Consider the following 18,390-nt stretch of genomic DNA (forward strand, 5'->3'; position numbering starts at 1 on the left):
AAAAGATTCGGATATACACATGTTCAGTATGTTTATGCATCCAAATGATTGAGATCACAGCCAATATGATCCATGGACGAACTTTAATTACCTAGGGTACAGACTGGTAAATGGTGTTCAATCGGAGGTACTTCTTGCTAAAATTAGTTCTTGTACGAGTAAACTTTCGAGTACATAAGAGACAGCAAAGAGGTGGGGCGTTAAGTTTTTTCCAAACGGGCGGGGGGTGGGGGCCACCTCTCTCTTTGTCGTCTGCCAGCGGACGGCAAAGAGCTCGCAGATGGCAAAGACCTATTTTGTCGTCTGCCATTTCTTTGCCGTCTGCTTTTGGGTAGCTGATGGCAAAGAGCTTCTTTGCCGTCAGCTAGCAGACAGCAAAGAGCTGGCAGATGGCAAATTAGCTGATTCCAGTAGTGCTTGTAGGTTTATCCTCAAATAGTGGCCTCGTGCCGAGGGAGGTTTGAGCAACTTGGCCACTACTTTCATCCAACTAGTTTACTGGCTCATCTTGGTCCTGTATCTCGCCAGAATTCTACATTGCAGACGAGAAAGGAGGCGGTTGAGAAAATGAACCACCTAAATTTTTTGTGCAGTTCAACTGAAATGGAGCATCCTTGGCGTGCAGACTGATTAAGTGCCAGATGAATATACGCGTCAACCAACTTGTCTGGAATCTTTAGACTCCATGCCATATAGTTCGCTACCATATGTGTCGATAACCAAAAGGCACAAGTTGGGACCAAAGACTGGACTGCGTTTTTCTGGGCTATGCACCAAGCAATATTTTTGGCGTTCACTCTCCTAATACTTGGAGTTTGACAATTGGTTGACGCCGGTTGATACTCGAATGAATATAGTCACTTCTTGTCAACATCGATGCTTGTCTGAGTGAACTTTGGAGTACATAGCAGGAGCATAAGTACCTGTCCATCTGATCATTTTGTGCAGTTCTACTGAAATCACCCGATGTAATGATTTGCCTGCGAGTTCAAGCTCCAAATTACTCCTTTATGAAATCGGCAAATAGTAGCACAATACCAAATTACCAATACATATGACAGGCACAATAATCAGGATAAAGACCAGTACCAACCTGTGTGAGGTAGCATATCAATTACTATTTCCTTTGACTGGAAGCCGAGATAAGCCAAGCGACTGACAGCAAAGGAAGAAAGCAAGCGGAGATTAGCGACTGACAGGAAAGGACGGAAGCTGTCGAGGCAATGAGGCACCCAAAGTTTTTGTGCAGTTCCACCAAAATCGAGCATCCCTGTTGGCACATATATTGAGAGAGTGAGATTACTGTAATAGTGGGACTAGTTGATGAAACATACACTAACAAATAGAAGCACCCTCATTATCTTAATGGGTAAAGTTAGCAACATAGTAGTCTTGCTTAAAGAGAGGTATTAGTTTATTTAATCAGTGCCAATTAGCTCAACTCAACACTCAAAGCATTGCCATTTATCATAGGTTGCAAAACTTTAACGTGCAAAGATAAAGGAGTTTCTCATGACAGTAGCACGATACAAATAGAGACGACAGCAAACTAATATGGATGAAGGCCTTAGGCCCGTACCAACCTGAGAAAAAAAGCTTATTCATGTAGTCCCATAAGAGATGATAAAGCACTCACTGGAATCACACAATAGTATATATTTTTGTGCACTTCAAATGTATGGTTGAAATCACTCTTGTTTACCAGTGCTAAGATTATATCGAAAGATTATCAAGAACTTCCAGCAGAGTTAAAGCACTGGCTGGGATATAGTTCATTGTATTGTCTTGTGTAGTTCCACTAAAATGTATGATTGGCACAACATGATCCCTGTTTGCACAAGTAGGAACAAGGTGAAACCTTCATTAGCTTAGTGAGAAAGGATAGGACGACATTAGCATATTACTCAAACAGTAGCATCAAATTCATGATGGACAATACGCAAAACATTGCCTCATTGAACCAATGGCAATAAATTGACATGCAAAACAATAGCACTATTATGTCATGACACTAATAATATTCCCTCCCTCCTCCACCACATGATTCACCTCCATAGACAAACATACACACGTACATGATTCAGCATAGGGTCCTACTAAAGATTTGTTTAACTTTAACAGGAAAATTAGGCAGTAATAAATTAGTGGTACTTAAGTACACCTAATTAATTAAGTGAGACAGCTGAAGTGGAAGGGCTCCCTGGAGGATCGTCTCACATGTAAGGTAGTCGTTGCCGGAGCCCTTGAATGGCCTCGACTAAGGCCTCTGGCTTCAGCAAGATCGCCTTGGCACTGTTTATTCTTCTTCTTCTTCTTCCTCTTCATGCTCTGTTTCTCTTTCTCCTCACCAGTTGGTGAAACCAAGTACATGATTGGCCTTGTAATTCAGAATTGGTTTTGTCAGTGAGGGAGTACAAGTGTACTAGTAAAAAACAGCATTATTTTCTCATGGCAGTCGGAAAATAGAGATGAACACATGCATTAAATATCATTCTTACCTAAAGGAAGGTTATGGCGCCAATATGGATGATGAGGATTGGAACACAGATCTCCCTTTGTGCAGTTCCACCAAAATGAACCAACTGTTCCATTCTGACATTCCAGTTAAACAGCACAAAAGTCACTTCTTTTAAGAAGAGTTTTGTGCAGTGCACCAAAAGGTCACAACAGCAACCAGGTGAATTGGATATCCCTGTTTGCACAAAAAGGCACAGAGGAAACAGTCAGAGTCTCAAACAATTACAGGCAAAAACATTTGGCTAAACTTTTCATGGCTTATAACAGTGGCATGGCTTCATTTTTACCAGGGACATTAGATTAAGAACAGCTAAGGCTGCGTTCGGTTCACAGGTTTGGTGCAGGATTTTCGTAGGAACACAATTCCTATGGTATTCTTTCCCTTCCAACCGTTCGGAACACGGGAAAGGTGAACAGTGTTTCATAGGAAAGCTGGTCTGGTAGTGATGATTCCATAGGATTAGAAACATCCACGCGCTGCTCATTTTTTGGGCGGAAGCTTGAGGCAGGCGCTCGCTGCCATGCATTAGACAGGTTGCTGTGCTGTGTTGCCGGAATAAAAAAATCAACCTATGTGTGGTACGTGAGGTGAGGACAAGAGTAGTCACTGTGCAGCTGAATAAACAAATAGCATCTCATACTGCCAAGCATGCTACTCTAAAAAAACAAATCTGTACATTTCGTAGTCCATCCGAACACATTCTCTTGAGAGTTTCCTCCGGTTCGCTGTTCCATAGTTTTATACCTACATTCCTTTCCTATTCCTCTATTTTCATCAAGACCTATGTTTTCTGCCCCTTTATTCCGAACGGAGCCTAAATATTTGGTATAAGGGCATGGGACAGTGGGTGCACCAGCAGTCTAGCACCATGTACGTAAACAGGGGCATAAAGTGGTGATTCATAGTTTGTTGCCCCGAGAAACAAACATCCAAGAAACAAATCTGGGTTGGTCCCATTTTTGTTCACTCCAGCCACCTACTCCTATGTGTGGATAGCAAATCTAGTCCTGGTCATACCACTGTGTACAGCGTTACCCCTATATTTCCCATTTCGACCACGAGACCGGTTGGATGACCAGTCTGTACTACTTTCACCCCCTTTCCTTCCTGTTTGTACCAAGTCCGATGTACATACTAAATTCCCCCACCCCCACTTTATTTCTTGTTTGAACCAAGTACTCCCTCCGTCCGGAATTACTTGTCATCAAAATGGATGTGTCTAGAACTAAAATACATCTAGGTACATCCATTTCAATGACAAGTATTTTCGGACGGAGGGAGTACAAGATTCGACTCCATGAAGTAGCTTTACCTCTAACAATAGAAGAAAAAAATATGTGACGTTGGACCATCCGATCGAGAGGGGCTGAGAGGTAGAAAATGATGCACATGCAGCGACGTAGCGAGCTGGGGAAGTAGAGCTAAGGCGGTTTCGCACGAAGATATACCTGAAGGTCGTCGGGATGTGGATAGGTGGGCGGCGGGAGGCCGGATCTGCCCACAGGCAATGACGAAGGGATCGGAGGACCTCCCGCGCCGGCGCTCGGCCAGAGATAACGGTGCGGCCGGCAGTGGGTCTCCTCCCTCGCTGTCGATAACGGCCTAAACACTGCCCCTCCTCCCCTTCACCGACAGAGGGGGATACGTCCGAATCTATAACCAGCGGTGAGGATAGAAATCCAGTGTTTTTTGAAGGGAGAAAGACAGTGTTACTACCCCTATCTCGTTTAGATTTGGAGAGGATGAGAGTGTGTGAATAGAGCAACCCTAGCAAGCAAGCGCGGACGCTCCGGCCTATATATACGTAGTGGGGTAGTTTTCCTTTTTCACTCCATCAAAACAATCGTTTAAAATTGTGTACTACTACATGCCAGGTCGCGGTTTTTTTAGTTGTTGATTGTTTTTTGAGATAGCTACCCGCTTGTTCCAAGTGGTGTTACAGTGTGCCAGGTCGCACTTTGTATCGTTCAAGTCTGGTACTACAAGTCCCTCCATTAAATGAACAACCACCCCCTCGTAAAAATTGTGAACAAGCCCACGGCTAAAATTAGCGGAAACGTGGGTTGCCCCAACATGCATTATTGTGCCAGCTTAGGGCTAGTGCAATGTCTTGTGTGGGCGGATCTTGCTACTTTTGTTTGATAGTGAATCATGCGAACCCTCTCCGAGTTATGGAAACAGATGTATCCTCGCCAGCTTTTGATGTAATATATGGCATGCTTAGATGTAAGTTTGAACTGTTTATCATATCAGCAGGGCTTGTTTGATGATTCTTGGTGTTAGTAGGCTAGCTACTGTGCGAGCTATAGTACTTGCAAAACACTCATCGAAGAGAAACGTTGGGGCTAATGAGCTCGTGGTACGCTTATACTTATCCCTCGTCGATCGACCAATAGCCCTAGCTCCTAAAATTGTAGGCTTAGCGATTGATCAGACAATAGTCGACATACATTCAGGCCTCATTTGGTTCATAGGGTAGGAAAATCGTATCAAAAGTACAGAGAACGTGCAACACAAAATCATAGCAGTGCAGAGACGTACTCCCTCCGTTCCAAAATAGTAGATGACCTAGGCGGGCTAGTTTGGCCTAGTGGGTTTCAGTGATATGACGTGGTACAGTGCCATCCAGTCTTCGCGTGTGGTAGCAGTATTGCGGGTACAGTAAGTTTTCTTGAAGAAGCGGAATTCAACGAAGTCATGATGGTTCCTTCGTCCGAACAACTTACAGTGGGAAAGGTTGGGCCTGCGATACGACCGGGGTAGACCAGGATAATTTTGTGCATGGCAGGTGGACCAGGATGGTCAACGTTCCACATGTCGGCGAATGAAAGTATTCTTTCCGATATAGAGGATGAGCAACGAGTATTCATTGTTTATTTTTGATGAAAGCTATTGTCTCCACTGTTACGACGGAGGAGTGTTAAACACGGCAGCCCAGTGAACTTGGCATGTGCACCACTCGCTCCTTCCTCATGTAATGCCCAGGTTACAGCTTTTTCTCACTTTCTCTCTATCTATTTCCTCTCAAATGTTTTTTACCTTTCTATTTTTAAGACACAATTGTTTTTTATGCCTTTTTTAGAATTATTTTTTTATACCTAGGAGCACGTGTAAAGACGGGCTCTTGCAGAGCCCACTCCTTGACTTTGTCAATGCCTCTCTCTCCTCCACATAAGGAGTACTACTTGCTATGCATGCATGCGGCGGGCAGCTGGCGTCTTGAGGGGCCAGGGCAGTGAGAGCGGGCTCCGGAAGCGGTCCGGACTCCAGCATGGCCCACCTCACATTATCACCATATATTTCTTGGAGTCCGTGCGTGGCGGGCGGGCGATCTCTTCTCCCTCCCCCGTTTCTCTCTTCCCAGCCGACGCCCGCCGAGAGATTAGATTTCGGCTATCGACGGTTTATTCAATTACGGTCCCCCATGTCAGTGAAATTGCAAGACAAGGCGTGTCCCCTCTGGTGAGCGGCGTGCGAGACGGACTGTCGGGGTTGCGACGCGTACGAGTCGTAAGTGTGCCGCCTTTTCCTTTAGAACTTGCGAAGCGTAACATTTTCGCGCAATCGATTGATAGAAATCCAGAACAAAATGATGAGGGCGGTGCTTTCCCGCTCGTTAGGCGGGCTAGTTCGAGTGATATGACGTGCTACAGTGCCATCCACTTGCTCCATTTTTATGTAAGCAAGAGTTTACACTCTTACGCGGGAGGAGTGCGAAACACTGCGGATCTGATTTTGATCGAGGGATAACTGTTCCCTGCCAAATAATGGAGGATTGTTAGTGATTATAGCATGATAGTTAGGGCATCTCCAGCGCTGGCCCACAAATTTACACCGGCATCTGTCCAAAGACACTGATGGATGCCATCCGATGCTGCCCGCATACCTTTCGACAACTATATGAACTAACCGGACGAAATTCGTGCAAACAAAGCAAATTTCAAATTAACCGGATGAAATTCATTACATTTCGAAAACTTTTCCTACAAACTAGACGAAATTCATTACATATTTCGCACAAACCGTACTAAAACCTACTGTAAACCTAATCTAAACAATCGCCGGCGCCCGACCACCATGTCCGGCCATGAACCCGAGAAAGCCGGCCATTGCCTTTGCCTCCTCCTCATCCGCCTTCATAACCTCCTCCTCCAGAGCGGCGGCGACCTACCGTGTACTACTCTTCCTCACTGCCGGCTTCATGGTCATGGCGGCGGAGGGCGGCCGGGGGGGTGCCGGTGATCTCCTTCGTTTGCTCCTGCGACAGTACGTCGAAGAGAGCTTTGGTGCACGCCCGGAGCGGAGCCGCCGATGTCCCTCGTCTGCTCCTGCGACAGTACGCCCAAGAGAGCTTCGAAGCGCCGGGAGGCCATGGTTGAAGTGGTGCCGACAGAAGGAAGGGACCGAAGGAGAATAAGTGTGGGTCTTTGGCTATGGCTGGGAGCTGGGGCTCAAGTTAATATAGCGGGCAAATGGCAATGAGCCGCGGCAGACGGTTGGACAACTGGCGCCGGAGTAGGTTCGTCGGGCGTGAATGCGGACGCTGCTTCAGTGACTTAACTGCAGATGCGTTATGGTTACTGACATGTGGGGCCAACGGGCATCTGGCCCGCATGTCAGTGACACACCAATTGCACCTGCAGTTAAGTCCGGTGAATGCGGCATTGACATTCTGGAGAGACGGTGACTGTTTCAAGCGGGAAGCGCGCGCTAGCGATGGAAGGGGTTTCGGTGTGCAGTGGCACTAAGATCGGTCGCTCACAATAGTACATACTCCGTACCATACTACCATAGTACCCTCTCTAGCATAGGTTGTTTTATAGATTGTCGTTGTGATGGACGATATACATGAGCAAGGCGGTCCGAGTATGACCGTTGGTGTTGATCCAGGTGAATACATGCTCGGCGTTCGCGTAGGCCTCCATCAAACGTCAAAACAGTAATGTCAGGCACCGCTGGGGCGCGCAGGTGATGGGCTCGCCATTTGCGTCGCGCCATGAGCAGGACTTTGATTTAGAGGGCGACGTGCATGCATTAGCATGCTTTGACAGCGTGAGCGTGAGTGTCTGACGCGAAGTATTTCATTTTCATTTGGCTGACGAGGGTGCATTGCAGCGACGAGTCCGTGGTTTGATTCCCCACATACGCATAATTTTGGTTTTTACAGTATTTCTTTCTCCATTGACAGGTAGCCCGCGTAGATAGATAAAGAACACGAGCTGATGAGGCGCATGCGGACTATTTGACTGGTCAACAGACAAATACGGAGCTATACGCTGAGCCAGTGATCGTATAATCACCATATCTCGTATACAATGATCAAAGTGAGCTATCAAGACAAGTTCGATGACCGCCAACGCATTTTACTCGGTAATAAATGACCAAGATTGAAGGGTAATCCAAATTTGCTTCGTCTTCTGTCCTTGAGCTCTTGACAAACCAATGCACTATACGGTTGTCCGGCCACTCCACCCTAGAGCTCTCACCAAGCGTCGTTCATGCCACCGCGCGGCACACTAACCGGTAAGGCAGCGATGGCATCCCGCCGCGCCGAGTTCCTTGCCGCCCACGACCGTACACAAAATGGTAGGGAATCGATGGCATCCCGTCATGCCGAGTTCGTCGCCGCTCGCGACCTCACAACTATGTGGGAGAAATTTGAAGATGCCAAGGCCGAATGGGCGGTAGAGCAAGAGGCGGCCAAAGCAGCACAGAGGGAGCGGAAAAGTCAGAAAGCACTCAAGAAAAGAGAGGCCCGCCGCCGCAAGAAAGAAAAGGACGCACGCGCTGCTGTGGAGAGGTCGGCGGAGATCCAAGCACAGTGGGGTGTCGCCGACAAAGCCGGGAAGGAGAACGACGGCGTCTCGCCAGCATGTGAGAAGTAGTAGTACTAGTAGTTAGTGTGTGTGTCTGTGTCTGAGTACGAGCATGTACCAATACTACTAGTTACTACTGTAGTTTTTAGAGCAAATTACCAGTACATTAGCCTAGACTAAATGGAAAAATTCCTATCCTAAGCATCAAATGGCATCTCTTTCTCTATAGGAATTGAGATGCATGTCATCTCACTTCCTATGATTTTCATATTCCTATCCTATGAACGAAAGGGGGCCTCTGTTGGAGTAACTACTGTAGCTAGCAGTACTGCTGGTACAGTAGTTTTCTTCATGAAGCGGAATTCAACGAAGTCATGATGGTTCCTTCGTCCGAGCAACTTCAAAGTGGGAAGTGGGCCTGTGATTTGATGGCTCATTAGTCATTTTTACTGCGGCGCGACGACCTGGGTGACTCTCCCTTGGAGTTCTGCGTGCATGGCAAGTGGACCAGGATGGTCGAGGTCCCACATGTTGGCGAACGGAAGTATTCTTTCCGATATCGAGGAGCAAGGAAACCGTGTGGTATAGTATCACTGCGGATTGGTTCGCAAAAAAATAGTATCACTGCCAATTTATAATTATTTTTTATTTCTGATGAATGCTAGCGTTTCAACTCTTACGACGAAGGGTGCCAAACACGGCACGTGCTGGATGTCCCACGCGTCAGCGAAAGGAGTGGGACATGAACAGCGTGGTAGAGCCCAGCGTATAAAAAACAGCGTGGTAGAGCGTCTCCACTTCTTCCACTTCTGGGTCGGAGACCACACGTAGTAGTACTTAGTGGTATGAACGATACAAAGTGCGACCTGGAGAGAAAGACACGCCTAGTTGGAAGGTCTCGGGGCATACACGTAAACAAATATAAAAGTTAATATGTGCCTCCAACTAATATAGTAGTAGTAGAGTACTTAGGCACGTACTCCATAACATCACCGTGCATTGCACGTACAACATTTAGTGGTAGTACGTAGTAAGAGACAAATGCCGCCCAAGAGTTCCCTTCTCGGCCTACTTTTGGGTGTTTGGTAGAGTGTATGGAGGGTGCATGAGTCCACACTAGTTTAGCACAAATACACTAGAAGCATGCATGAAGAGAGCATGCATGAAGAGGGGTGTTGAGTTGAGCATGCATGAAGAGGGAACAACTATGCTGAGACGAGAACGCAACCAAACACACCCTATATGCCACGCATGTTCATACCATTTGTGCCTTTCTACTTCACTTACTGCGCTACATTACTCAGGTTCGTACGTCCACTCTTGGGTACATGTCCGTCTCGTAGTTCTAGTCCCACGTGTTCTTCATATAGATGGAACGATCCTTGCATAACACGTGCACCTTGATGCTAGATGTCTCGCTTGTTGGCAAAAGGATGAACAAAGCTCACGTAAAAAAATAGAGTGGAAGAACATAGATTCCGGACGACCGAGAAGGAGCAAGGAACCTCGTGGTGGAGCGTCTGCACTCATAATATTTAATATTATTCAGCGATATAAAATTAACCAATCATCTCCACAGTGGACTGGAAGAGTACGAAACACGGCAGCCCAGTGTAGTTACATCATACTAGTACATGGCTAACCCACGCTATCACCATATTTCTTGGTTTCCATGCGACAGCTATCTCTAGTAATCCAGCAGCCTGTATCGCTTCTCCCTCCTCGTCTCTATCAAAGTGCGGCGGGCTGGCGTTTCTGCCGTCTATTGAGGTCGGTTAACTATAACATGTTAGCGACATGCCAAGAGCATTCTAAAAAAAACTCCTTTCACGTTCTGTTTTCAAAAAGAAAAAAATCCTTTCACGTACGAATTTGCCTGTATGCTTTGAGCAACTTGCATGTCCTATACTGCTCCTGTTTGATACTCTAACTTAGCTAGAGGTTAGACTAACTCATGACTAACCCTGAACTAACTGCAGCCAAAGAGGTGTTTGGGGTGACAGGGTTAGATTGACAATAAATGCACTTCATGGAGAGAGAAAAGTGATTTTTCAGTGGTCCCAATGAGAACTATCTCCAGTTAGCACCTCTTGGGTGGGATAGTTTTTTTTGGTGGGTTCGGTGCAACTTGCTCCAATTTAAACCCTCATGCTTGGAAACTTTAGGGCATTTTTTTACAGAACACCTGTTGTGATTGACCCATGCAGGAGTAATCCCATCTGTAAAAACTAATGATATCTCGAGAATTTTATCGGAAAACTAGTATCTCGAGAATGTCATCGAAAAAATGAAAGATGAGAGATAAGGCGAGGAGGAGTGGAGCGTGGTGGTGACTGGTGGTCGGAATGGGCGGAGGCATGGGGATGGACGGCGCCGGCAGGCGGCAGTGGCCACCATGCATGCTAGATTGTTCCAGAGACTTATTCCTTTTTTAATTGTTGAGCAATGAGGTTGCGGGATAAAATGATGTGGAGAGAGGTGCGGGTATCTTTTGTAAAATTATCATAGTTTGCTTTCTATCCTCAGATATAGATCATACGGTATGTATTACAAGATGGCAGGCACACCATCACCGCCAACTCGTTTTTTTATAAGGGTACAGATGATAAGTTTGCTGACTAAGTAAAGTGGAATTTGTCCATGTTATGCAAGTAAATAAAGGTGATTGTTTATCATACGGGTAAGGTTGGATGAAGGGTGGTAGGAACAAATGCTCTGCCTAGAGCATGTGTGTGTGAGATGGAGTCTTAGTGTGTGTGGGGGGTGTGTGTGTGTGTGAGAGAGAGAGGAGAGAGAGAGATGGAGTCTTAGTTTGTGTGTGTGTGTGAGAGAGAGAGAGATGGAGTCTTAGTGTGTGTGGGGGGGGTGTGCGTGCGTGCGTGCGTGTGTGTGTGTGTGTTTGTGTGTGTGTGAGAGAGAGAGATGGAGTCTTAGTGTGTGTGCGGGGGGGTGCGTGCGTGCGTGCGTGTGTGTGTGTGTGTGCCGCGGGGTCCTCTGTGGCGGATGTAATTTAAGTGTGCATGGCTTCATCATAGAGAGGTGATGTGTATGGCAGAGGCCACCAACGATGGGGTGCGAGAGAGAAAATGCCCGTAGAGAGGGAAGAGAAGGTGTGTGCGCGTGAGAGGAGTCGACATCGAGAGAACGTGTTTGTTCGAGAGACACTGAGGAAGACTACTATATATCGATGGTGCATGTAGGCGGGAATTAAACAAAGGGATGGTCTTATTGGTTTCGGGGATATATGGGAAGAGTGAGAGGCGGGGGGTAGCTAGAAGGTGATTATTAAGTGTGAGTGTGTGTTTTACCCATCCAGGCGGAAGTTACGTGCACAAAAGAGGAGAACGATTCGATGTGGCGTTAGGATTGAGGGTCATTAACTACGTATAGAGACATAGAGACCTTGAACGTGCATGTGTGAGAGGTATACATGTATACGTGGGATGTGTGTGTGTGCGCGCGCGCATGATCGAGATAAAAGAAAGAAGACATATGTCATAAGATCGACGACATGGGAGAGACGGATCGGTATGACAATACGCATGCATGTGAGAATGTAGGGAAGAAGGCCTGACAATTGAGCATGTGTTTTTGTCTTGAAGAGATAGTGGCGTGGGCTGGAGCATGCATCTATGGCGAGCAGAGGGAGTGAGGCGCAACGATTGTGCAAAAGAGACCAACCTATAAATGCATATGTATGGAGAGACATATATAGTGTGGGTGATAGGAAGCAAGACTCCGTGCGAGAAAGAAATGTTGACTGAGAAACTACAGATAGATACAGAGATGGAGATGCTAGCTAGAGGGACATCCGCTAGTTTGGGTGTTGGAGATGACCGTCCGGTGGTTCAAAGGGTGAAGTTATATATGTGTGTGAGAGGGCACTTGACTGCATGTAGAGAGAAACATATGTAGTGTGCGTGATAGGAATCAAGAGTGAGGGCGAGAAAGAAGGTTGATGGAGAAATAGATAAATAGAAAGATAAAGATGCTAGCTAGTGTGCGTTAGAGATAGGAGTCGAGTGGATCAGAAGGCTGGGTTATGTGTGTGGGTGTGAGAGAGATAGAGAGAGGGTGCATGTGAGTCACATACAAACAGATATCAGAGAGAAATGAGATCCAGAGAGACGGAGTTTTGTGTCTGCGAGAGAGAAAGATATTTCACAATGAGAGTGATAGCTAGAGAGACATACGAGGGAACGCAAGATATCTCTAGGGAGAGAGGGTGTGTGTGAGCGACATACAAGAGAACAATGGAGAAATATGAGACCCTGGAAGACAGAGTTTGTGTTTGTGTGTGAGAAAGAGATATTGAAGAGGAAGAGTCGTAGGTTCTCATATCTAAGGAGCGAAAGACATCTCTGTATGAGGGGTGTGCGAGTGGCACACATGGGAATAGTAGAGAGAAATGAGACCCCGGGAGACAAAGTTTTGTGTTTGTGTGAGAGAAAGAGATTCCACATGGAGAATCATAGTTAGAGACACATAGCAGGGAGCGAGATATACTTAGAGAGAAATAGAGTGATGAAGGTCGAGGGAGATAGTACCGTCAGTGTGTTACGAAGATAAAAGATCATTGTCGACATACAGGTAGCACGAGAGATACCTGAGAGTCGATGAACGCGTATAGGTCCAAAGAGATAGTCCTATATAAGCATGAGTATAGCTATATGAGACGAATATCTGGATTAAAGGGGATTCAAATATTTAAACTGGAGATCACGACATCGATAATATCATAACGCAAATTGGTGTATCAAACATGCATATTCATTTGAATTTGGGCACACGTGTAATGTTATATAGTTTATCAATATTGGTGATCCATAGATTCTTCAATTACAAACAATGCATGGTTTATATGCAATTAATGTCTAAACGGGATTACACTATATGTTGCGTGTGTGAAACACATTATACATGTTTGAGAAGTAAAAAAACCCGCATGAAACACACATTAATTGAAGACAGTTAGTGAGGAATGCATACATTGGATTTCAACATAAAGTGGTTTCAAATATTTGAAAATCCAAATTGATGGATACAACCTTATGAATCTGAGATCATGCCATTTGTAAACCATATTTATGTATAAATGGTGTTGTGCTTTTGAAAGTACATATAAAAAAATGATGTATATAGAATGTAATTCCAATTGAAAATGGATCCCGCCTGGAAAAAATAGAATACAAATGGGATTCGAATTGAGTTGGCACGGTAAACGTGCACTCTGCAAAATTTGAACAAAGCGGGGAAAGTCGCAGTAACCGCCCGAAACCAAAATCTGCGAGATGGAAATCACTACTGCCTATCCCTGCCACGCAAAGCCTATCAGCTAGATTTCTATAGGTTTCGATAGGGGTAGGTTTGTAATTTCACCCAAACGTGACGTAACCGCCTCTCACCCGGATTCATACACGGTGGGCGCCAAAACATAGTGTGTCCTCGGCCGAAATCGACTCTCTCCCCGATTCATATTCATACACGGTGGGCGCCAATAACAAACTCTCGTCGGCAAATATTCTGTAGCGACCCGACCCAAATGGATCAAGTCTCTGTGCTTAAGTGTCATCCCTGGATCGGTATGCTGACACACACAGTACTCGAGGATTTATAACAGAGGTAAATCACATGTATAAAATAATGTAAATACTATTACCTCAATCCAAAATAGCGGAAGAACAAGGTTGTGGATTCCCATCAACACCAACGGCAAAGTTGAGTGTAGAAATCGTAACCCTAACGTATCACTTACTCGTCGTAAGAATCCTGCAACATGAAACGTTGCAGCCCGAAAACGGGTCAGCACATGGGAATATGCTGGCAAATTCACACCATAGAGAAATGATGAACAAAGGCTATCACTACATGCATATATGGCTGGTGGAAAAGCTCTATGGTTATAATGTTTTTGCGAAAAGCCAATTTTTCCCTACTTCAAAGGAATAAATTTTATTTAACTATCATGGTGGTTGTGAAACATTGAGATGGTTGACAACATCTCAATCCCAATTAAGTATCATCATTAACCCAACAATATTAAATTAAAGTAACATGATGAGATCAACGGGATAATCCAAGAACTAGATACTCAGGATGTCCATAACCGGGGACACGGCTAATCATGATTAGTTTGTACACTCTGCAGAGGTTTGCGCACTTTTCCCCACAAGACTCGATCGCCTCCGCTTGATTCTCGCACTGCATGATGTTTGAGAAACGGATGACCGAGACACAGTCTTTCAGGAACAATCACTCTTTACTCTGGATGGACCGGTACACCTACTTTCCCCTACATCTGCTAGTCCACCTCTTCAAGAGATCCTGTAACCTACTCAGCTATGCTAGAGCCCATAATAGCTTGTGGCTGCACACGGAGGTTTCTAGCATGAATAATCTTATGATCCCTTTGAGCCTGGGTGGCGGTCCTTATACAAACAGGCAACACCGGGTTCTCCAGGTGCCTCAATCCACCCAGATGTGAGTTTTAGTTGCCACCTTAAGTTGAACCATTATTAACAATCTCACATCTGTCATGAATATCACTCAAACCCAATCCACGTCTACGAGCATAGCATGGCAATATAATAGCAACGTAGAAGTAACTCCTAAGGGTTTGATAAATAAAACAGGTAATAGGTACTACCTCAACTACTTCCCAATACCCTCAATTTAAATTAGATCCTAACCATGCAATGTTTGAGGGTTGAATCTAATGCACAAAAACTGGGTATGAACGGGATATGATCAAAGTGTGAACTTGCCTGCAATGTTGATGAAGATGATTCGCACTCAAAACTCTTGATAGATCTACTCGTCACACTCCGGTCAATCTATCGTAAGCAAGCAATAGCAACCACACATAAGCAATCACTCAAAAGATCGAGAAGAACGAAGAAGACACTTCGGAAAACATCAAAACCAAGCAAATAACTCTTGCAACATAAAACAATTTCTAACAGTACCAAAATTATGTGAATTTGGCCTTATCAGAAAGTTTAGGTCAAGAGCTTCGATTTGCAAAAAGAATCAACTAAATCGGAGCTACGAAACTTAAGTTATGATCAAAAGAAGATTCAAATTCAAATCTGTTTGAAACAAATTTTAAATTTTCAAAAACATGTTTAAGTTGTTTTACGGGATAGAGGGGATCATAACGAAGACGTGGGCGTTGGTTTCGTTGGATTTGGACAAACGAGTAAAAAGATGTGGTCGTTTGAAAATCAGGGACTAATCTGTAAATAAAATATCTACAACTAGGTCCCTGGCGTAAATAAACAGAAAACGAAAAGACTAAATAACGAACGCTCGTTTATAAGACCTAAACAGTGGACGTTCGCGGTTTAGTAAAACCTAAAAAAACAGATCTAGGTTTTCTTAATAAAACCAAAATGAATAATAAAAAACCGGGGCGGTTCACGGTTTATACCGGTGGGTTTTCATCGAAAACCGGCGGTTTTCGGCGGCGGACCGGGTCGGCGGTGGCGGGGCTCGCCGGCGTCGGAGAAGGGCGGCGGCAGCTCGGGCTCGTCCGGAGCGGCGGCTCTGGTGGCCCGCGGCGAGGGTGGAGTGGACGGGGAGGGGTGGCGCGTCGCGGCGAGGAGGATGGCGGCGTCGGCGGCGGTCAACGGCGACGAGGGCGGCGGCTACAGCGTGCGGCAGCGGTGAGATGCAGGAGAGGCGGCGGCGGGCTCGGGCGGCTCGGGCTCCGAGGAAAACGGGGCCGGGGCGCGCCTTTTAAGAGGGGGGCGAGGAGGAGGCGTGGGGAAGGGGGCAGAGGAGGCCGGGGGCGACACGGCGTCCATGGCGGCGGCGGTCGGCGTGCGGGAGCCGGTCTCCTGCGGGAGATCGGGGACGAGGCGACGGGCGAGCTGGGCTAGGCCGCGGCCTGGCCTGGGAGCTGGGCCGGCCCAGTTCGGCGGAGGGTTTTTTTTTTATAAACAGAGAAAGAAATAATAAAAACAAAAGAAAATGAAAATATTATATAGGCATATAATATATCAAAATTTTTAGAAAAAGATTTCCTACAACGTGAACATTTTTACAACGCCAAATAAAATTCACACAAATTTAAATAAAGCAAAGAGTGCTACTGCCTTAATAAAATCCAATAAAAATCATTTTAAAAATACAAAAATGATTTCAAATTTATTTTTCTCCAATTTTCTGATGTATGGAATCATGTTACCCTATTTTCTGTATATTTTTATTTTGGAGAAAAATAATTTGAATAAGACTCAATTAACTCCAAATTAAAAATACTTTCCAAAAGGACTTTGAATTTGACCTTTGAAACTCCCAACTCATATTTCATTCGTTTTGAAGAAGTCATTTTTATCTTCTCTCGTGAAAATCATTGAGTTGCATAAAGTTTCAGAAATGTGAAATATTTTCAAATGAAATTCAAATATTTTCAACACCCCTTGTCATTTAAATAAATGGAAGAAGTCATGTCATCTTCTCTCCAGGGTTTTGTGGTGAAAAGAATTTGAATTCATGGAGATCATAAAAGCAAAATGAAAGTTTGGGAAAGTCCTTTTATTCCCTCTCATTTAACTTTCAAAAGATTTCGAATTCCACTCACTTTCAGTCAATCAATCAAACAATCAATCCAATCTATCTGTTTATTATAACATTCCAAAATTTAGAATTTTGGGATGTTACAAACCTACCACCCTTAAAATGAATCTCGTCCTCGAGATTCGGAGAGGCTAGAAAGAAATAGGTTAGGGTTTGGGGTCTTCTCAAAATCCATTGATCATCACAGGGGGTCTGGGGTGCTACCACCCTTAGAAGCATTGTTACTGTTCCATCAAAACTCATATACTCCATCCATCTTTGACAGTGTCAGTCTTCTCAGATTCTCGGAAAATTCCTTCTCTGGGCTCTTCCGGTAGTGGCATAACCTTTTTCCTCAATTCTTCTGTCTTTCATCTCGGTAAGGTTATTCGGAGACTGGGTCTTCATAGCTGACGGGTCTGGCGCCAATACTAAACAACTATCGACATCTCATGGTGGTCAACAATTTACGGTTTCTCCTGCAGGAAATGGGTCTGGGTTGAACCTCACCGTATAACCTACGGTTGGCAACAACTGCCGTGTACAAGGGACAATACCTATACCATTCTAAGGTTTAAACAAGGTTTAAATCATCGTCACTCTACTATAGGTAAGTCACTCAGATTTACCATCCCATATAGCAAAGCGAACAATAAGAGTAAGTCGGTATAGTGATCAATCCATCCCGCACCCAAATCATTACCTTGTATATGGTTTAGCGAATCTCGCATTCTAACACTCAGTCATCCTCGCAAGCATTGCAGAATTTCTCTTGTCGACGAACCAAGTTCGGATAAATCCATGGATTCTGCAAGCCAGACAAACATCTATCGTTCCTTCACAACTCTCAGGTTTTTGCGTTACTCCTATAAAATCGTCTGTCGATAAAATCGTAACTTCTTCCAGGGTCTTTCCTTCAGCAAGAATGCGCTTGCTTCTTGGCAGGTCCTGGGGCCTGTGGGTTATGGCCCATCTCATCACTTGTAGTTCCTTGAACTTATCATCGAGCACTGATCATTATTCCAACATCCAGCTTCCAGCATTCTTAAATCCATCCCATTGTACTGTCTTCCTTCTATTGGCACCAAACTGGGACATGATTACTCAGACTCATCATGGAATTTCCATTGATCCATATTTCCAACATCATACCTCCTTTATATTCAATAGTAATTTATCTCTTCATCCTCGTGGGATATCCCACATACCGAAAAAAAACTTATACTTATGAAGTCCATACTCCACTTCATGGAACATCATTATCCTTTCCAGGGTCAAGCGTCCTTACAGGGGAATATTGGCCATCTCTACATGGCACTTCTTCAACTGGGAAAGATGAAACACATCATGAACTCATGACAGTCCTTCGGGTGACTCCAACTTGTTGGCCACTTCTCCCATACGCTCCAAAACTCGGTATGGTCCTACAAATCTCGGGGCTAACTTTCCCTTAACTCCAAATAGTTTAACTCCTCGCAGAGGGAACACACGTAGACA

This window comes from Aegilops tauschii, chromosome 1 (assembly GCF_002575655.3).
Source record: "Aegilops tauschii subsp. strangulata cultivar AL8/78 chromosome 1, Aet v6.0, whole genome shotgun sequence".
Taxonomy (NCBI): domain Eukaryota; kingdom Viridiplantae; phylum Streptophyta; class Magnoliopsida; order Poales; family Poaceae; genus Aegilops; species Aegilops tauschii.